The sequence below is a fragment of the Euprymna scolopes genome, chromosome 38 (assembly GCF_053919585.1).
Source record: "Euprymna scolopes isolate OS-2025 chromosome 38, ASM5391958v1, whole genome shotgun sequence".
Classification (NCBI taxonomy): domain Eukaryota; kingdom Metazoa; phylum Mollusca; class Cephalopoda; order Sepiida; family Sepiolidae; genus Euprymna; species Euprymna scolopes.
Window position 1 is genome coordinate 83,305,459 of NC_136519.1, and position 23,317 is coordinate 83,328,775.

At 33.2% G+C, this 23,317-nt stretch overlaps 1 protein-coding gene across 5 annotated transcripts in view; it reads right to left on the minus strand.

Annotated features, from left to right (window-relative positions):
• The window catches only part of LOC145263231 (N-acetylated-alpha-linked acidic dipeptidase 2-like), a 544,830-nt gene that overhangs the window by 178,298 nt on the left and 343,215 nt on the right, over window positions 1-23,317 (minus strand). The window contains exon 1 of one of the 5 annotated variants that reach the window (XM_080120322.1): window positions 10,178-10,318. The exons of the other annotated variants lie outside the window; for them this stretch is intronic. The gene's annotated coding sequence lies outside the window, so the exon portion shown is untranslated. Of the gene's footprint in view, window positions 1-10,177; window positions 10,319-23,317 lie in introns of those variants that run through there. 5 annotated transcript variants of the gene reach the window in all.

The window sequence follows — 23,317 nt, forward strand, 5'->3', positions numbered from 1 at the left end:
CAACATTGATCAAAGTTAATTGCCTTTTTGGAGGTCCCGGCTGGAAAGCCAGGCAGCACCTACTTTACTCTGATTAGTTTCGTTTTTACACGAAAAAGACGAACAAACATGCGAAAGGATGGAATAGAGGGAATTTTATTAAAGTCGCTCAAAATAAATATAGAGACGACCAACGTCGATTCGCAAATCGTCGATATTATAATCTAGGGAGTATATAAAAAGTTTTAAAAAACTAGTAACCCCCTTAAGAGCACCCCCCCCCCAAAAAAAAACGTCTTTCTTGGACATACAAAAAAACGCCTGCGGCCATTTTGCCTTTTGTATATATAGATTACATATCATCAGAACAAAATATCGCTGATATATTCACCAAACTCACGACTAAAATAAAGTTAAAGCGTTTAACCTCAAAAGAAGGCTGGGAGATTATAGAGGTGAAGAGACGATGTGAAGGAATGTGTAATAGACAGTTCTTTGAACATGGAGAGAAATACATTATTGATGAGGGGGATACAGTTTACACTTTGGACGTGGTTTCATATAAAGTTCAATATTCAATATGATGGGACAGATAACACATTACCTTGTTGAAACGATGACAAAGACAAAGGCTTACAACAATTACGAAGACATTTATTTCCAGCTGGGAATTCGATGCCGTGTTAGATTTTTACATTTTATCTTCCCTTCTCCGCCTCGATTCTGAAAGGGGCTTAGACTAACTCAACTTGAACTCTCTCGATCTAACGCGATCTAACTTGATCTCTCAACTCTAACTCTCTTCCTTAGCTGATTTTGAATCCTAACTTAACTGAATATATTGATTTATATTTCTTTGTGACGTCGGAACGTGGCCAACATGTGCATGTGGATTATTGCATATGCTTCCAACATGTGTTCTGGCAACACAAAGAAAATTCCTTAATTTCCATTGCCCATTCTACCTGCTCTGAACCAACTTTGTTATATAGTTATTGTTTTTTATTTTTTATTTTTTACATAAGAATCACCACTTTTCAAGGTCCGGAGGCCACTCAAGGATAAGAGCTTATGGTATACATTAGTCAATGTGATTATAGCTTAGTAAACATAAGTAGTGGGAATTTTGTAAATTGGATTACTTGGGAGGACGGTTCATCAAGAGCTTGTTTATGTTGGACTTGAAGACAATCGGATTGTAGCCAGCTAGAAAGCAGACAATCGAAAGAGAGTTCTACAGGCGCGCATTTCTAAGAAAGAAGCTTTGTTCATGGAATCTACATTTAGGTTTAGACACAGATAAAGAGTGTGGGAAATTATTGATAGTGGTTTTAGATAGATGAGTGTTTTTTGTGAAAGTTTGCTGAGGGGGAGACCATAGATTGAAGCTCAGCTGAGCACTTGCCATGAAAATAACGATAAAGCAGAGGCAGGCTCATAATTCTACTATAATGGACGATTCACTACATTCCTGGAATCGCATCTAAATAGGAATATGTATTCATTTTTAACTTTAGATAACTGAGTTCGATTCCAGCATTCTCCTTAAATATTTTTTTGTATCCTAATTACTTAATTTCTTTAATTACAGCTATCCCTTTCAATATATAACAAAGCTATTAAAATTCAAGAGTTATCGCGAAGTATAGACAAACAAAATTTTATAGAAATCAGTTAGTTACAACTTTTCAGAAAGTTTTCTAAAAATCCAAGACATCAATTTTTTTAATAAGCACAAAAGTGTCAAGTTTAGCCATTTTTAACCCGAAACGCACCCCTGGGGGTGGGGACTGGAGTTTTCCTGGAAAATCCTTTCTGTTACTGTTTTACTCATATCATGCTTAATGTTTGTGCAAAAATTAAAAAAATTGCAGTGCATAGTTATTGAAAAAAGTGCGAACGGACGAGCGAGGGTGAATTTACAAGTCTTACCTCCTTTTGTCAAAAAAAAAAAAAAAAAATGAAAAAAACAAATTGTTTCGAGAGGATACTAATAAGAGATACTAAATTTGCTCAAATGATTTTTGGTCCTTCGACAACAGGAGGGGTAGACCTGTAAATTCACTCCTGTCCGTTGGAGACTTTTGGGGCTAAATGGGGAGGGCGGATGCTGAACTTAGTCATTTTTCTTTATGCCTCGTTCATTGTGCACTCACGGGGGACCACGCATGCTTCACTTGTTTTTATTATTTTTGTAAACTCGGTTATGAATTTGTGATAACAATCAATTAGCCCGATTCACAAAATAGAGTTAAGCCCTTTCGAGCAGTGGCCGTTTGATATCTCTTGTTTATGGTGGACAGAAAAATGGATGAATAATAAGAGGGAGAAATGCGGCTCAGAGGGATCATTGGCCACTAGTCGTCTGATAATATATTCCCAGAGTTGCTACTAGTCTCTCGCTCCTAGACAAGGTTCAAAAGAGAGTCGCCAATCTGATAGGCCCTGAACTGGCATCTAAGCTTCAGCCTCTGTCCCATCGACGAAACGTTGCATCCCTCTGCCTGTTCTACAAGTATTTTAATGGTGAATGCTCTGACGAACTGCAGACACTTGTGCCCCCACGACGTAGACACCCTCGACAAACCCGACAGGCAGCTAAATCCCACCCCCACACAGTAGAGATCCCTAGATGTAAAAGATCTTTCTACTCCAGTAGTTTCTTCCCCAGAACCGCTAGACTCTGGAGTTCCATTCCAGGTCCCTGCTTCCCCAACTGTACTGACATGCAGAAGTTCAAGTGTAACGTGAACTGACATCTTGCTGCCCAAATCCCAACATAGTGCTCCAGCAGTTGCTGCCCCTGATAGTAGCCCCCTACACCAAAGTGGCAATGTGCCTTGTTTGGGGTGAAAATGTAATAAAAAATGAAAAAAATAAAAAATTCCATTAGCAGTAATTATCTTGATTCACAAAATAATATTAAGCCCCTTTGGACAGTGACTTTTTGATATCAAACGTTCATGGTATGTGACCCTGACCACTAGTCTAATAATATATTTCCAGAGTTGAGAATTGAATTGGCAGTAATTAACCCGATTCACAAAATAGTGTGAAGCCCTTTCAGACAATGGCCACCATTGTATATCTCCTGAAGCTTTAAGTGGATGCTTGCTTATCCGTCTACCAAATTGTTAATTGACCATAATCATAATATTAATAATAATCAGGATGAAGTACCATTAATCTGATTCACAAAATGGTAGCAAACCCTCTCAAAAAGTAACCCTAAGTATTTCAGAACGATTAGGTGGCTTATTGTTTTTTAATTGTTATCCAAAAAATCCAAATCACGAATTGATACAATTAACCCAAATGGGTCCGTTAATTGAAATTAGTTGCTGACAAAGAAAATCAAATTATAAGATCATTGGCCACTAGTAGTCTGATAATATATTCCCCAGGGTTGAGAATTGAATTCCATTGTCAAGAAGGCGGAGTCGCATCACAGGAATTCTCAATATAGGTCCATGTATTGTGTTGGTGGCGGTGGTGGTGGTGGTGGTGGGGGGGGGAGTTGTTGATCGACGTTATTAGGTTCTTCTGTGCAAGGTGTGACCAGCTCGAGAATTCTATGTAACAATATTGGTAAGTCCAAAAAACTCAGAGAAAGAAGTGTTGATATGTCTCGGAACGAAATTCAGACAGAAAAAAAAAGACGAAAAAGAAAACAAGGTAATTGCTTACGGAACTCGAGAGACTTGTTCTCTGACCTGTGTATCTTAAATGCTTATTTTATTATAAAAACTGCAAAAGTATTTATCCAAGCTAGCAGTTACACCCGGATTTGCCTGGTCGTAAAATACGCTTAAACATGATATTTTAATTTGTCCGGATTTCGTATATATTATTATAGAGTCGTGCTTTCAAATATAAAAAAAAGTATTTAAGTGCCACCAACTAGAACCGAAACTGAAAGCAATGCTGTAGTATTCAAAGCTGGTGACGTTACCACTGTACCAACGTGACACGTATGTGAACTGATTAAAAATTAAAAATTAATTAAGATGAATGTACAAAATGTATAACGATTTTTTTCAATTTGAACTCATTTTTGACCACTTAAAAAATTTTAACCAGTTAAAGACCCAGAAAAGAACTGGCGATAAAAAATCCAATCATTTGACGCCCTGACGCCACGCTGTGACTTTTAGTTTCGGAAGAGATAGAGTTTGAAAATATGTAGACAGACAGACAGACAGACAGACATATAACCTTTTATGTATTAGATTTTCATAAACTGGGTTATGAGTTTATCATGACTAGAAATTAGTCTGGTTCACAGAATGGTCTGAAGCCCTTCAGGTAGTGGCCATTTGATATCCTCTGAAATTTAAGTGAATGTTTGTTATTTTGCTACCAAATGGTGAATCAAGGCAGGGTACTATTAGTCCGATTCACAAAATAGTTTCAAGTGACCCTAAGGGCCTTGCTAGAATAAAAGGGCTGATTTTTTTTTGATAATCATACACAAATCTACATCATGAACCGACAAGGCAGAGTTATTTCGTTGAAATTAGTTGCTGCAAAAGAAAATCGGGTTTGTATTACTGTACACATAGATTCGAAAAAGTTGTTAAAAAACAAATATATAACAAATAAATGTTATCAAAGGCAAGATAAGTTACTTTTCTACCCAACTGGATATGCTTTCAGTGTTTTTATTTAATGTAACATGTTTATTCAGCTCGAAAAACATACTGTGTTTACCGATGTATTGGAAAATTCAAAATGGCGCCCGACTCTCTCTTTAACACGGTAAGTTTGGGAAAAGGTGCTATAAATATAAAACTAGACAAAATACTGTTAGAAACTCGCTCAATATATATTACCGTGCCATAGGTTGACATATATTTGGTGGTTTTTTAATGTTATTTTGTCTAGTTTATTATTTATAACACCTTTTCCAGAATTTACGGTGTTAAAGAGAGAGTCGGGCGCCATTTTGAATTTTTTAATAGTATTTAATGTGAACAAATTCTTGATGAGCCATCCCCTTAAGTACTCCGATTTACCAAATTTCCGCTAATAATGGTGACTACAATATGTTCCCTTTGACCACTGTACACTCATTAACCCTTATCCTCGAGTGGCCTCTGGGTCTTGATAAGTGATGACTCCTTTGTAAAAAAGAAAAAAAATCTTGTTTTCGCCCACGTGAATGAAAGCATGTTTTTGGTTTCTCATATTCTAGGTCTCTCTTGCCCAACAGGAAATAACTGTTTTAGCAACTGGTGTTCTTTAAGTCCATGCATATATCTGTTTGTCCTGACATCAGATGGGAGATATCCTATTATGTTAAAGAGATTAGAAAGAATTGAGGAGTGTAGGTTGGTTTCACTTAGAGCTAGGATATCCGGGGAGCTTTCTAAAAAAAAAAATATTTGTACTTTGTATTAGATCCGGTCAAATTCACGTGCGAGCCTCAAAGGAAGACGCAATGTGGTTTTGTGCGGGTGGGTATCTGGTTTGGTCGTGTTTTTTTTTTTTTACATGGAGGTCACCACTTATCAAGGCCCGGAGGCCACTCAGGGATAAGGGTTATTGCGTGTACAGTGATCAATGAGATAGTATTGTAGTAATCATTAGTATTGGATATTTGATAGAGTGTCTTATGACATCATTTCATTTAATTGTTTCGGTTTAAAGGAGAATGAGTAGCTGTGTTTAATTGCAGATCTGGTAACTATTGATTATTTTGAGTTCAGCTTGGTTTGGCAACTCACCATGGAGAGACTGACATCTGAGCAGCATTCGCAAATTATGCAAATTTCTTTTGACAATCACTTTGAAATATTTGATGAACGAACAAGTTTACAAAATGGACCTGTCAACTGACCACCTCATTCATGCAATTTGACCCCATAAAACTTTTTTTTTCCTTTGAGAGGTATGTAAAGTCTCATATCTACACTGATAAACCAGACACAACAGACCCCTTGGAAGACAACATTTCAGGAGTTATTGCTGAAACGCAGCCTAATTTGATACATAGAGTTTGTAAAAACTGGACCTCTGGATGATGTATGATCTGCGGGGGGGGGGGGCGTTGGCATTGAACGCCTGAAATTGTATTCAAATAAAAATTAGCAAAAATTAATCCTTGGATAAAAAAAAGGAGAAATTGTGGAGTTATAAATTTAACATATATGTATAATAAAAATATTTTTCTGCGATTTATTTTGATTCAGACTCTAAAAAAAAAAACCCCAGAAAACAACAAAAAAACAAAACAAAAAAACAAAAAGAAACAACAAAAAAAAAACAAACAAAAAATCAAAAAGAAACAACAAAAAAAGCAAAATAAAAAGACAAAAGAAAAAAAAAAACACCAACTCATGTCCTACACTATCAACCAACCTCCAACCTCTGTCCCATCACCGCAATGTTGCATCCCTGTGTCTGTTTTACAAATATTTTAATGGAATGTGCTCTGATGAACTTGCTGCACATGTGCCCCCCTCGGTATACATATCCCCAACAAACTTGCTTAGCAACAAAATCATACCCCTTCACTGTTGAGGTCCCTAAATGCCAGAAAGTTTTTTTTTTTTTGTCAAATTTCACACCAAACAAGGCACAGTGCCACTTTGAACTAGGAGGCTACTATCAGGCTAAAAGTTGCAGGGGTATTATGTAGGGAGGTGAGTAGCAAGATGTCTGTTCACATTACACTTGAACTTCTGCATGTCAGTACAGCTGAGAAAGCAGAATCCCGGAAAAGTGTAGAAGTGGAGTAGAAGGCTTTCTTACACCTAGAGATCTCTATTGTGAAGCGGTGGGATTTAGTTGCTTGTCGGGTTTGTTGTACAAGTTCTTGTAGTTCGTCAGACTTTGGAATTCCCTGCCTGCTCCGTGCTTCCCTGACTGTAATTGATATGCAGAGGTTTAAATGTAACATAAACTAACATCTTGTTAATCTTTCTTAGGCATGGTCACAATTAATAGCCCCTTATGGAGATATGCCTTGTTAGGGGTGAACACACACACACACACACACACACACACACACACACACACACACACACACACACACACACACGCACATACACGCACATGCACACACAGATACACACACACGCACATACACACACACACACGCACATACACACACACACACACACGCACATACACACACACACACACACACACACGCACATACACACACACACACACACACACACACACACACACACACACGCGCGCACACACACACACACACACACACACACACACACACACACACACATACACGCACATGCACACACAGATACACACACACATACACAGTGGTTATAGCTTAACAAGTTTTTATGTTGAACTTTTTTACGAGGGTTGGGTAAGTATTTTTTTTTTTCATATCTGGTCTGATACACTAACCACTAGCGCCTGCCATTTTTTTTTTTTTTTTTACAAGGAAGTCACTTCTTATCAAGGCCCGGAAGCCACTCGGGGATAAGGGTTATTGCGTTTACAGTAATCAATGGGACAATATCATAGTAATCGCTAGTATTGCAGATCTGATAAAGTGTCTTACTTAAAGAGGCGGTTCACCAGGAATTTGTTTATGTTGGCCTTGAAGACATCCAAGTTGTAGTCAGGTGGGAAACAGGCAAACGGAAGAGAGTTCCACTGGCGTCCACTTCTAAGAAAGAAGCTTTGTTCATGGAATCTACGTTTAGATTTAGGTACAGATAAAGAGCGGGGAAAATTACTGACAGTGGTTTCAGCTTGAAAGATTCGTGAGGAGGGGACAAGAGATTGGAGCTCAGACGAGCACTTGCCATGGAAATAACGATAAAACGACATGCTCACAATGTCCCTTCTGTGGGAGAGAGGTTGCAGGGAAGAGAAAAGGGCATCCCGCACTAGGCTACAAAGTCTATTTTGTACTCTTGTACAGAATGAAAAAAAAACAAAACGTTTCTAACATAATAGACCCGGCTGGTTTTTTATGCAGGTAATGCCAGGGATTTTTCCGTCACCCCGCTCCCCAAATCAACTGAGATTAGACCATTCCTGTAATGACCTGTTCCCTGTTGATTACAGCATAACACTGATCTTGTGCAGTTCTAGAAGGTCCACCCTCCCAGGGTTTGGCTTTCTCTCATAGAAAAGGAGTTAGTTTATTTCTGATCTAATCGGGGAATGCCAACACGCAGGCATCTTTTGCAGAGTCAAAGTTCTCTGGGACACTTGACTTTGCAATCCCACTTTCCGAGAGAGAAAGATGATTGCAGTATGAGGTTGATTGTGTGCAGTTCTAGGAGGTCAACCCTTCCAGGCTTTTCCTTCATAAATAAAAAAAATCTACGGATTATTATTAATTCATGACTAATAAAAAATTTGGCGCTTCTACACTATCAGGACGAAGTTTCGGAAATTGTAAAACTGAATTTCACATGAAAACAATGGTATCTACGTATTCTTCATGTTTCTAAGATGATTTTATCCAAAAATTACGAAAATCGATAAGGTAGAAAGTTATTTATTAAAAAGTAAAAAATAGAATTTGATGAAAACGATCGTAAAACACAGAAGAGTTCAAAAGGGAGGTAATTTTCCGTTTCGATTTAAACAAATGGCGGCAATTTGTTAAATGATAAGGGCTGTCCCCTTTTCATGTAAGTAAAAAAATAGGGAATTAATTAAATGCAAATATGAAATAGGATAGTCAAGGATTCGAACTTGCGAAGCTAGTCTCGGAACTGAGAATTCGAATCATAAAATAAACACAGAATGTTATTATAAATGGAGTGTCCAGTAAATTGTTGATTCTGTTAAAATATTTAATAAATACAAATTTGGCTGGAAACTATTCACATTGTTAGAAAGAATGCATAATAAAATATGGGTTAGAGAATTAGAGAAGTAGGTTAAATTCCTTTGTAAAACAACAAAGAGAATGGGAAATTTCCTGGCCATCGGAAATGGTTTAAAACGTGCAAATCGCGCATGTTGATAACACGTGAGTTATAGTCACGTTGACCAGACATACATGTGATTTCTCAATATAGGAAAAAGTTCGAAGTTAGTTAGAGAGAGTCAGATCAGTCAGTCGGGGAGAAGAGAGAGAGAGAGAGAGAGAGAGAGAGAGAGAGAGAGAGAGAGAGAGAGAGAGAGAGAGAGAGAGAGAGAGAGAGAGTTGACATCGAACCTTGGAAGCGAGGTTAGAAGAAGAATCATGTAAGAATTTTGAATCCCTGAAATACAAAATCATGTCCGACCGGTCGAAGAAGAAATAAACGTATCATCATGTGGTTATATATCTACGTCTTCGTGTTGTTATTCAACAGGAAAGGTATTGTCCATTTATATCATAAGAACTTTGTGTTTATAAAAATGTACGACTGTCAACGTAAATGTCAAGCGCACACACTCTCGGTCTATCTATCAAGATATTCAAAAATCTCCTAGTTGAATTACAGGCTTGGCTCTCTTGTAGTAACATGTACCTGTCTGTCTCGTAATATATATAAGAACTGTCTCTCTCTTTATATGTACCCTGTTTATGTCTCCAATATGCTATCTCCACAAACATGAACATCTTAAGACATGTGAACACTCAACAACATGAACACTCATAAGACTGTCTCTATCACTCTTAGGGTCCTGGATATGACCTAAAACTATATCCGATGGTGAGGCCCCACCTTGCGGGCTTTGGGGAGCGTGGAGCCACCCTTTAATTGCCATTGCTCCCAAGTCCACTTGTAATTCTTATTTCATTATATATATATATATATATATATATATATATATATATATATATATATATATATATATAACTTTAGTTCCTTCAGCTATAATCGAAACCGAAACCAAAACGTATGAAGAATTTTTGGTAAAATTATTTATAAAAAAAAAATGAATGACTTGAGTATCATCAGCTAATATCGAAACCTAAACCATAACTTACGGAGAATTCTTGGTAAAATTATTTATTGCAAGAAATGGAAGTCCATAACAATTAAGAGGGACACACGAAATAAATAAATAAATAAATAAATAACACACACACACACACACACACACACACACACACACACACACACACACACACACGCGCGCGCGCGCAATCTTATTAATACATAGATAAAAAATCGAAATCAGAATCGTTAATTGTGTCGGAATCGGGGAAAATATTGGAATCGTCCCATTACTAAAAGAATGATTTATGGAAAATTTGTGTACTCACGGGAACTTGGTGTCGCTTGTTTTTATGAATCAAATGTTGGCTTGAAGTTTGTTTGTTTGTTTGTTTTTATCTCGTCGGTTGAACGTGTCAGCGGCACGCGTTATGGAGACCTTACTACATGTAAGTGGTTTTTACCAACTGATAGTTTGTTTTAAAATTTTTTTTTATTTTATATCAGCTGATTTATTTAAATATATCCGTTTCCTCTTGAGCCCCACCCTTCCATCTGAAGCGTCTCAAGTGTACTTTCGCATTCCCCCCCCCCAAAAAAAAAACAAGAAACAGAAATTATCTTACCCACACTAAACTCGATTCGACGATTCTCTTCCAATTACAATATACGGTGCTTATTCAAATTGACACATATGACGACAATTAAACGCAAAGAAAATACAGAAAAGTCTGCGTGGTGTACGTACTCGTTACAAAACAAAGATGTCATTTTCCCAAAACACGTAATTCGATCAAGCAGTTTTCTTTTCTTATTCAAGAAAATCAACTTTTTGCGAGTAAGCGAAATCGTAGTGTTTTCGTCGACCATTATAGAACTCCGATTAAATAAATAACGGGGGAGACAACTCAAATCGAAGTGTCGAGGTCAAAATACAGCCTTATGTTCAATACAGTTTTTGTAGTAAAATCGTTAAAAATCGTAAATTTTGATTTTATTAGATTTATTATTAAAACCTGACTTGATTGATTTACGTGATTTTTGGAATATGATATTTTGGCGCTTCTTCACTATTAGGACGAAATTTCGGAAATCGTAAAACTGAATTTCATATGAAAACAATGGTATCTACGTATTCCTCGTATTTTTAAGATGATTATATCCAAAAATTACGAAAATCGACAAAGTAGAAAATTATTTATTAAAGACAATAAAAATAGAATTTAAAGAAAACGATCGTAAAACACAGGAGAGTTCAAAAGGGAGGTAATTTTCCGTTTCGATTTAAACAAGATGGTTGCAATTTTTCACCTGCTAACACGATTAATTTTTTTTTTTTTTTTTAATAATTCTTTAATATTCAGGTAATTCCGACTACATAATTTGGAAGCTAACATTGTAATTTATTAGAATGGACAAAAAAAAAAAAAAAAAATCAGTAGAAACGATTATTTTTTATCAGAAAACTCCATTTATCGACTACAAAATTTCGTCCTAATAGTGCAGAAGCTCTGATATCTTCGTTTTCTAGCGGGTACATACATCATGCCAAGATCACTGAAAAAATCGTGGGATCCTTCTATCGATCCAGTAGATATCTCATTGCTGATACAATTCTCTATCTATATAAGAGCCAGGTACGTCCAAGGATGGAGTACTGCTGCCACATCTGAGCAGGAGCTGCTAGAAAGGACTTATCCTGCCTTGATAGAGTTCAAAATAGACTTTGTAGCCTCGTAAGGGATGTCCTTTTCTCTTCCCAGCAATCTCTTTCTCACAGAAGAGATGTTGTGAGCCTGTCTCTGCTTCATCGTTATTTTCATGGAAAGTGCTCGTCTGAACTCCAATCTATGATTCCCCCTTGCCAATCTTTCACAAGAAACACTCGTCTAGCTGAAAACACTATCAATAACTCCCCCACTCTTTATCTGTGCCTAAACCTAAATGTAGATTCCATGAACAAAGCTTCTTTCTTAGAACTGCACGCCTGTGGAACTGTTTTCTATTTGCCTGCTTTCCAGCTGACTACAATATGGTTGTCTTCAAGTCCAATGTAAACAAGTTTTTGATGAGCCGTTCCACTTAAGTTAACAAATTTTCCGAATTTCCACTACTAACGCTTACTATATTGTCCAATTGACTACTATACACTCTTTAACTCTTATCATCGAGTGGCTTCTGGGCCTTGGTAAGTGGTGATGCCTATGTAAAAAATAAAATCATACAGACAATCCATCTCATAGCTACTGTTATCAACTGCACCATCTTCGTAAACGTTCAATAGGCGCCGATGAATGTTGATGGATTAAATTTTTTCTGCATAGAGGAATTCGATGACGAGTCTCTGCTTCTGATACATGTCCATGACAAGTGTTTCTCTAGAGTCTCACACCGTCAATATCTGCAACAGAGAGCTGAAACCTGCAGATCATGGATGCATAAGTTCAGTCAATGTAACAATGCATTTTCCCATCCCCGTCTGATCAATTCGGGTGGAATAAAAAATAGTAGGCATTACTTTTGGAATGTCACTCGTATTAGTGATGGGATGGGTATTTATCTCGCTCCCACAGTGAGAAATGTGACACAAGGGTCGGTAAGTGGAAATTAAGAGTTGGAGATTTTTCACGATTCCAATAAAACTGTGAAGAAATATATATATTTTATATTAGTGGTCTGGCAAGGCCACAGGGGAGACAACCGAAGCAACAAAACTGAAGCTTGTCTGCCAGGACACTATATATACAAATGTAGGCAAATTTGGGTATATTTTATTGGCTTGAAAATATAGGTTCTTTTTTACCAGTTGTCATGAAATTTTAAGCATAGAATAGTATTATCATCTTCAAAAGGTCTGCAAATTTTCATGTAGTTTCGTTCCATAAAACCAAAAATATGAGCATTTCAATATTCAATTTGCCTTCCATATACAGATACAATTTTATAAGTTCGAAATCTCGGCAACTACTGATCAGAATTTAGCAAATGAAGTCTTGTTGGAAAGCTAATGACCTGAATTGTGTAGCGGGCTATATAACATTTGCCCTTAAGGTCGCACATTACCGTTTCAAGAAATGGGGCTCATTTTTCTATTATTAATTTAACGTAAAATGTTCACCCAATTTATGGCCACCTTGGCTATAAAGTGGGTGTTTATTTTAGGTTAAATTAATATAGGAAAGTGACCCCCTACTTTTTAAACTATAATTTCTTCGTATGTTGGAAACTACTCATTTCCTGAGATTTTTACTGTTATTTTAGCCTTTGAAAACCTATAATAGCGGTAATTTTAAAGGATTTTTGGGTGGAAAGATACTGCACCTTTACCAATATTTCAATCAGTCATTTGTTTTCCTAGTTTTGCAAATGAATTACAAAATATTTGATATTTCTCCAAAATCTCCGACCTTGATGGAGGGGAGACTAAAACTTGCTGTTATGGTTTCAAATGATCTGAAATAACAGCAAGGGGAGACTTGATTCCAAATATTTCATATGTTATATCTCTACACTTTAGTTTTCATACATAAAGTAAATTTCACAGTGTATAAGGTTTATTTGATACTGGAGATATTCATAATCGTACCCTATTTCTAAAAGAGGGGAGCTATAACATACGAGAAATATTTGGATAGACAGGATAGATGTTGATTAAGGAGCAAACGAATACACGTAATCGTATTTGGTAAATTTCCAGAGTTAAAAAAAAAAAACTCGGATGATAAGACAGGGGCGTGTTTGAAATGAACGTTTTTGTTTGGAGCACAATTGAAGCATGATACTTGACTTTAGCATTTTAAACTTAAATTCAAGCCATTATATATAAAAAATGATTTTATAAAATCAACAGTAGATTCTCTACAGTGCAATCTAAACTACAATGCATTGTGGATTAATTCACCATGTGAAGCTTCTTCCTGTGGAACCGCGATAAGTCCCCAACTAGAGTATGAAATCAATCGATTTTCATCGATTTTGATGATAATAAAAGTATTGGGAGTAGGAAACGTTCGTTGATACTCATTCCATCCAATATGGGGTCTCCCTGCCAGTCAACAACTCCACTGATTCTAAGGCTTTTCTAAAAATTTGACACCATTTTGCAGGATAATGTTTGATAGGTTTTAGTTTTTGAAACCAATTCTTCATTGGAGTGAAATTTATTTCCTTGGGTAAATTTTTCCATATGCAGCAAATAATTGATGGAGGTAAAATATAGAAATATGGTGGGTGAGGAAGGAATTGGAAAGTGCAATTTACGTAGTTTTGCCATCGTGGTGATTGACTTGTGACATGTACATCGTCTTGGTGAAAAAAAAAAATTCTTTTTCGTTTGTGCCATTTTTTTTTCTTTTCAATATCTTTCTTTGACCGCACAAATAATGCTCTATAGTATTCTATCTTGATGAATATATCATAATCGATGAATAAGATCTGTTGCGCATGGTAAAATACAGAGGCTAAAATGTTTGCGTTTTTGATCGATTCAGACAGTTTCTAATCACGTGACTCGTTATTTGACTGAAGATTAAACTAGTATTTCATCCATTGTCACATACTGACGCATGCGCTTTTCATTTCATTGAAACGTCTGCAAATAACGCCTTGAATAGCTGATGCGTTGTTGTTTCTGATCGGCTGTAAGCAAATGCATCACCCAAGTGGGTGTTGCATTTGCTCGCAGCAAATTTGTAAGAAAGCTCGTATGAGCACGTGGAAAAAATATCTGCAGGAGCTATAAGATAGCTGGTTTGCAAAGATATTAACAGCAACACACACACACACACACACACACACACACACACACACACACACACACACACACACACACACACACACACACATATATGAAAATAACAGTAGGTATGATATTATAACATTGCAGTAAAAAAAGGAAAAGAAAACCTGTGGTCTTTTCTTTAGAAAATTCTCTATGTTTCGTCTCCATTTTCGAAGGACTTCCTCAGGAGAATGATAAGAATGATTGAGGAAAATACTCTCATCTTTGGTATATTTTATTCCCCCCCCCTTTTTCCACATATTATATATATATGTGGAAAAGGTGTGTCAACGTGATTATGCAGTATATATATATATATATATATATATATATATATATATATATATACACTGCATAATCACGTTGACACACCGGTTCTCGCTAGATAACTGAAGTTAAGCAACTATGAGCCTAGTCATTACCAAAATGGGTGACCAATTTGGGAATTCCAAGCGCTGTATGTAGGAAGACGTCGACATCTCTCTGCAAGAGTTGCAAAAACCTAACGTTGTCATTTCCCCTAACGGGGATATACACTCGTGAGCAAAAAAAAAAAAAAAAAAAAAATAGGCCAAACAAATTTTATACATTTTATTGCACTAAAAACTAAACTGAACAAGGAAACTTCACGAGATTAATAACACAAAACAAGACATTTACTTTAATAAATGCTTTGTATAGAATCGCATTCCATTTTGATTTCTTTAAAAAGATCAATCCTTTTAGACATGCTCTCAACCAAAGTGGAACACTGCAAAGAGGAAATGCTATTCCATTCGCTTTGCACAGCTTCCCACAGTTAGTCATTATTCAAAAAAGTTCTTCCGGTCAATGCACGAGATATTATGAACCAAATATTCTCGATTAGGTTTGAATCGGGGCTTTGACCTAGCCAAAATATCACATCAATTGAGTTATCAGAAAACCATTTTCTGTGACTTTAGCAGTGTGTGCAGGGACATTATCATGTTGAAAAATAATGTTCTGAGATATTCCCAGCCTCTGAATACTTAGTAACAGTTCTGTTTCTAATATTCGAATGTATTCCTTTGCATTGATTGACTTTTCACATCTAATAAGTTCCCCAACTCCTGCTGCAATAAAAGTTCCCCATACCATTATCCCTCCATTCCCGTGTTTAACTGTCTTTTTTATGCAACTTGGCGAAAATCTTTCTCCGTTTCACCGTTTGGGATCATCAGGAGCATCACTACCAAGTTAAAATCTTGATTCATCTAACCAGAAAACATTCCTGAACCAGTCTGTATCTTTCCTTCCATAACACGAGAAAAATCTCTTTCTATCATTGATGTTCCTCTTAGATAAAAATGGCTTCATTGCACACCTTTGCACTGTTGTAGATTTTCTAGAAGTCACAGGTTCCTAATTTCTGTGCTTCGATGCATTTTTTGGTGGTTTCAGTAAATTCTCTCTTAGCTGTCGCTATTTCTTTCTTACAGTTACTTCTGGCTTCTATATACTTCTTTCTGTTTAAACTGGATTTATGTCAGTCAAATCTGCAGTATGCATGCGGCCTTTGCGCGATGGCAGCTGCACATGTGGAAATAAACCATTGGGGAGGGTGGGGCTTGCTATAAAATTTCCACGTGGGAACATGTGCTTCAATTGCTGTTTTGAACTATTCAGTGGTCTGATTTGCGCACTGTTCAGCTGGAGGTGAAAAGATATTTCGCCATGGGGCGTCTCTAATAAGATCCCTGATGGCTTCCCAGTCAGCCTTTTTATAATATCTCGTTGTTTTGAACAATGGCTCTTCTGTTTTGGCTGTAGAGTTTAGGGCGATTTCAACTATTATCACTACATGATCAGCATTCCCAAGTGGGCTGTGGGCGTTCGTAACACAATCATCAGGAACAGTGGTCAGAAACAGATCTAAAAGTGATGCGTGTTGTTCTTGCTGGTCAGGGAGACGGGTTGGAAATGTAATGGCCACCCATCTGATACTGGCCAGACTCGTTGTGGCTTAACTACGGTGATGGGACGGAAACCGGTGTGTCAAACGTGATTATGCCGTATGAAAACATTAGTTTTTAAACAATTATTCGTAAAATACAATACCCTTAAAAATTTTATTCATAGGAAACAATACCTTTAAAACATTATTCTTAAAAATTTTATTCATAGAAAACAATACCTTTAAAACATTATTCTTAAAAATTTTATTCATAGGAAACAATACCTTTAAAACATTATTCTTAAAAATTTTATTCATAGAAAACAATACCTTTAAAACATTATTCTTAAAAATTTTATTCATAGAAAACAATACCTTTAAAACATTATTCTTAAAAATTTTATTCATAGGAAACAATACCTTTAAAACATTATTCTCAAAAATTTTATTCATAGAAAACAATACCTTTAAAACATTATTCTTAAAAATTTTATTCATAGAAAACAATACCTTTAAAACATTATTCTCAAAAATTTTATTCATAGAAAACAATACCTTTAAAACATTATTCTTAAAAATTTTATTCATAGAAAACAATACCCTTAAAACATTATTCTCAAAAATTTTATTCATAGAAAACAATACCTTTAAAACATTATTCTCAAAAATTTTATTCATAGAAAACAATACCTTTAAAACATTATTCTTAAAAATTTCATTCATAGAAAACAATACCTTTAAAACATTATTCTCAAAAATTTCATTCATAGAAAACAATACCTTTAAAACATTATTCTTAAAAATTTTATTCATAGGAAACAATACCCTTAAAACATTATTCTCAAAAATTTTATTCATAGAAAACAATACCTTTAAAACATTATTCTCAAAAATTTTATTCATAGAAAACAATACCTTTAAAACATTATTCTTAAAAATTTTATTCATAGAAAACAATACCCTTAAAACATTATTCTCAAAAATTTTATTCATAGAAAACAATACCTTTAAAACATTATTCTCAAAAATTTTATTCATAGAAAACAATACCTTTAAAACATTATTCTTAAAAATTTTATTCATAGAAAACAGTACGCTTAAAATCATTAATCTTCTTCTTATTTATTTATTTGAATATATCATTTACATATTTGGAGATGTTGTTTATATATTTGAATACATTATTTATATATTTGAATATATCATTTATATATTTGGAGATGTTGTTTATATATTTGAATATATTATTTACATATTTGAATACATTATTTATATATTCAAATATATTATTTATATACTTGAATACATTATTTATATATTTGAATATATTATTTATATATTTGGAGATGTTATTTATATATTTGAATATATTATTTACATGTTTGAGTACATTATTTATATATTCAAATATATTATTTATATATTTGAATATATTATTTATATATTTGAATATATTTGAATATATTATTTATATATTTGGATACATTATTTATATTTGAATATATTATTTATATATTTGAATGCATTATTTATATATTTGAATATATTATTTATATATTTGAATACATTATTTATATATTTGAATACATTATTTATATATGTGAATACATTATTTATATATTTGAATACATTATTTATATATTTGAATATATTATTTATATATTTGAATATATTATTTATATATTTGAGTATATTATTTACATATTTGAATATATTATTTATATATTTGAATACATTATTTTTATATTTGAATGTATTATTAATATATTTGAGTATATTATTTACATATTTGAATATATTGTTTATATATTTGAATATATAATTTACATATTTTAATATATTATTTACATATTTGGAGACGTTATTTAGATATTTATAGATGCTTTTTTATATGTATAGATATTTTATTTTTTTATATTTCGAGATGTTATTTATATTTTTCGATATGTCCTATTATATATTTTTTAATGATGTTTGTATATTTAGAAGTTTTTTTTGTATATTTGTAGATATATTTTATATATCTTGGTATACTTTTTTTTTTATATATTTAGAACTATTTTTTATATTTCGGGATATTTTGTTAGTATATTTTCAGATGCGTATTTTAATATATTTTGGGATATATATTTTAAGATATTGTTCATATATTTAGAGATCTTATTTATATATTTGAATATATTATTTATATATTTGGAGAAGTTATTTAGATATTTGGAGAAGTTATTTTGATATTTGGAGATACTTTTATATATGTATAGATATTTTATATATTTGGAGATGTTATTTATATATTTGGAAATGTTCTGTTATATATATAGTGATGATGTTTATATATTTAGAAATGATTTTTTGTATATTTTTAGATATATTTTATATATCTTGGTATACTTTTTTTTATATATTTAGAACTATTTTTTATATTTCGGGATATTTTTTAGTATATTTTCAGATGCGTATTTTAATATATTTTGGGATATATATTTTAAGATATTGTTCACATATTTAGAGATATTATTCATATATTTGAATATATTATTTATATATTCGATGATGACGTTTATATATTTAGAAATGTTTTTTGTATATTTTTAGATATATTTTATATATTTTGGTATATGCTTTTATATATTTAGAAATATTTTTTATATTTCGGGATATGTTTTAGTATATTTTCAGATGCGTATTTTAATATATTTTGGGATATATATTTGAGGGTATTGTTCATATATTTAGAGATAATGTTCATATATTAATCCAACGCCGCCACTTTCTATCTTTTTCTCTATCCTCTAACGCACCCTTGCTTTCATCAAAGTCAATTTATTTCCACATATGCAAACGAATCCCAAGTATAAAAGTTTACAATTAATATTATTATTATTATTATTATTATTATTATTATTATTATTATTATTATTATTGAAACCTTGGATGCCCGTTCACAACCACCATCTTGTTTTTGGCAAAAGTGCATTAATAATAGTGACGACTATGTAGGAAAAATAAATTCTGGAGCATAGAAGGCTGTTTTAAATGAGATCACTCCCGTCTTTGTAGCTCTTTAACGTTTAAATTTTGGAGTTAAAAAATAAGCAGTCTTACTTTTGGAATGAACCTTGTAATATGTTACAAGAAGTGTAGTGGAATTACTTCTAGGTTGAAAAAAAAAATAACTATACCATTTCAAGTTCAAAATGAGAAATAATAAACTTCAAAATGGACTTATTTTCAAGTAAAAAAATCAATCAACTTAAAAATGGATTAGTCAACTTCAAATTGGATTAACCAACTTCAAAATGAGAACTATTCAACTTCAAAATGGATTAATCAACTTTAAATCAGAAAACAACTTCAAAATGAGAAGTAATCAACTTCAAAATCGACTTATTTTCAAGTAACAAAATTAATCAACTTCGAAATGGATTAATCAACTTTAAATCAGAAAACAACTTCAAAATGGGTTGATCAACTTGAAAATGAGAAATAATCAACTTCAAATCGAGAAATAATATAATACAAATAAATTTAATATTTATTGTTTCAATTTTTACTTCAAAGGGATACAAAATAATATAAACGGAGGCCAGAGAGACGTTTTATTCAAGAAAGTACCCAAAAACAAATGTTGTTACAACACAAAAAAGCGACTAAATTATTAACTAAATAACACCGAGCGACACGTGAACGACAACGGCATCGAAAAAAAGAATTGTCGATGCGAGAAATGAACTGTTTAAAACAAGATCCAATGCATTGTTGGAAAAAAAAATGCTTATTTGTTTAAAACTGAAAAAAAAAAAAAAAAATGTTGAGTTGAATTTCTTTCCTTTTTCCTTTCCTCTGTTTCTTTGCAAGACGTTCACCTACAACGGGACCATGTAGAAAATAGATGGGTTGTCAACACGACGGTTCTAGGTTCAAGTCTTGGCTTGGGAAAGATGCTAGTCTAGCGGCACTGATGAGTTGTGATACAACGAAACAGGACTGTATGTCGATGACTATATATATATATATATATATATATATATATATATATATATATATATATATATATATATACTCGGGTTTTTTTATATCCAAAAGTAATGGACTAATGAATTCAACGAGGTTGTTAGATAGTGCTCAATAAATAATTTTAATATTGTTTTATCATTATTTTTTTCTTTTATTTATATATTTATCTAATAAAAACGCGAAAACCTTAAACTTATATCATTTAGCATAAAGGGCCTAATTAATTGTAGACGTATGTTTGAACTGCGTTGATATTACTCGTGGACGTATGTGAGATGATAAATATGTTGGCTGGATACATTCGCTGTCTTTTTTGACATGTTCATTTCTGACGCTTGGATTGTATCTTCTGTTTGTATTTGTAATAATATGTTTCATTACTGAATTGTATAATTGTTCATAAATTGGTTGACACGCAGATCTTTTTCTTTTTCTATATACTGTCAAATTCTTACTTTCTCTCTTTCTCTCTTTAACTAGATCTCATCATTCTTTCCTTTCCCTTCTAGTCTTTATTCTCTTTATAATAATCATTTATATCTTTTTTCTTTTCTTCTCCATATTATATATATATTTTCTTTCTCTATTTCTTTCTCTACTCCTTTTTTTCTCTTCTCAATCACTCTCTCTCCATTGTAATTTTTTAACTTTATTTAAATTGCCCCTCCCTCTTTACATTTTATAATTAAAGTTCTGTGTTTTAAGTTTTTTTAACTCCAACTTTTAAAGAGTTCCTACCTAAAATAAAAATCCATTATTCATTGAACTTTTGAATAGTCAAGTCGCTGCCTGATGATATCTGTTGTTTGATTGAAACAAGTGGCTATTTGTAGCAGCGGGATGTGAGCATGTTTATATGACAATAAACAAGTGTATATATATAAGTGTAGATATATAGTTAGGTAGAGAGACATACATCTATTTTGACAGAAATGAAATATGCAATAAAAATATAATCGCGTGTTGATGGGACAGAGAAATAGATAAGAGGATAGATAGATAGATAGATGGATAGAGATACATTCATTGCAAGGGAATTAAATATAAGGAGGTATATAACAGAGTGCGCATGCAAATACTGAACCGTGTGCGAAATGACGTCACGGAAAGGAAAAAGAAAATAATTATAAAAAAAGACAAAATTCAGAGAGAAGGAGGACAATCACGGTTTATTTAAGAAAGTACCCGAAAACAAATCTCGTTATTACAACACAAAAAAGTGAGTTCGAGTTATTCTTTTCTTTAGTCTCCTTTGCGACGTACACTGCATACAACGTGTGGGTCCCGTATGTAAACGCGTGTATTACGTTACATGCACGTTTCATTGAAGAGCAGAGACAACTCTTGTTTTTTTTCTCTTACAAACCATTTTTTCTTTTTGATGGATTAGTTTCCTAACATTCTGTTCGATTGTAAAAAAAAAAATTTGCCATATTCGCGAACGTTTTCGACCTCCATAAGTCTTCCTCAGGCGAGTGATAAAAAATGCTAACAAAAAAGTGAATGAATTGAATGAAAAGACGAGTAAAATCGTTTAAAATCGTATAAAATACTTAAAAGCATTGTTAGTCGACGAGATATTAATGAAACGTTTCAATATATATATATATATATATATATATATATATATATATATATATATACGTTTTATTTTTTATTACCGTATTTTTCTGTTTAGTTAAATTATTGTTTCAGCTACACGACCGTTTTTTTTGCCGTCTGTAGCTTCCTCAGACTTTTACAGAAATGTTCGTTTATGGTTTCTTCTCTTTATGATTTATGGTTAAACTTTCTCCATGTTTTTATTAATTACCATTTCTACTAAATATATATATATATATATATATATATATATATATATATATATATATATATATATATATATATGATTTAAAGGTTATGAGGGTTTTTTTTGAAGCATGAAAAACGATGTTACTTTTTGTATTTAATATTTTTATTGTTATTTTTTTATATTTCAAGCGGACCTCCGCTCTTGGTCACAACACTTTTTTGTGACCAAGAGCGGAGGTCCGCTTGAAATATAAAAAAATAACAATGAAAATATTAAATACAAAAAGTAACATCGTTTTTCATGCTTAAAAAAAAAACCCTCATAACCTTTAAATCATATATATATATATATATATATATATATATATATATACACACACACATATACACACACATATATATATATACATATACACATATACACACACACATATATATATACAATGTATATATATATATTTATGTATATGTTACATATACACATATATATATATATATATACATATACACACACACACACACACACACACACACACACACACACACACACACATATATATATATATATAAGAGCCACGTACGTCCAAGGACAGAGTACTGTTGCCACATTTGGGCAGGAGCTGCTAGAAAGGACTTATCCTTCTTTGATAGAGTTCAAAATAGACTTCGTAGCCTCGTAGGGGATGTTCTTTTCTCTTCCCTGCAACCTCTTTCTCACAGAAGAGATGTTGCAAGTGTCTCATCATGTAAGAAGAGCGTTGACAAAGGCGGTGAAATTGCACAAAATAGTCCTAAGGTCCAGGGGTTAATACCACGCAAACGGTAAATTTGCGACGGGTTTAAATGCCAGATTCTTTTTCAGCGGCACCGATAAGCCCTAAAATCACAAACTAGAATGTTCGGCGTTGGGTTGCAGTTAAAATAAATATTTCACACGGACGTTCCGGCGACATTGCGACGCTAGCA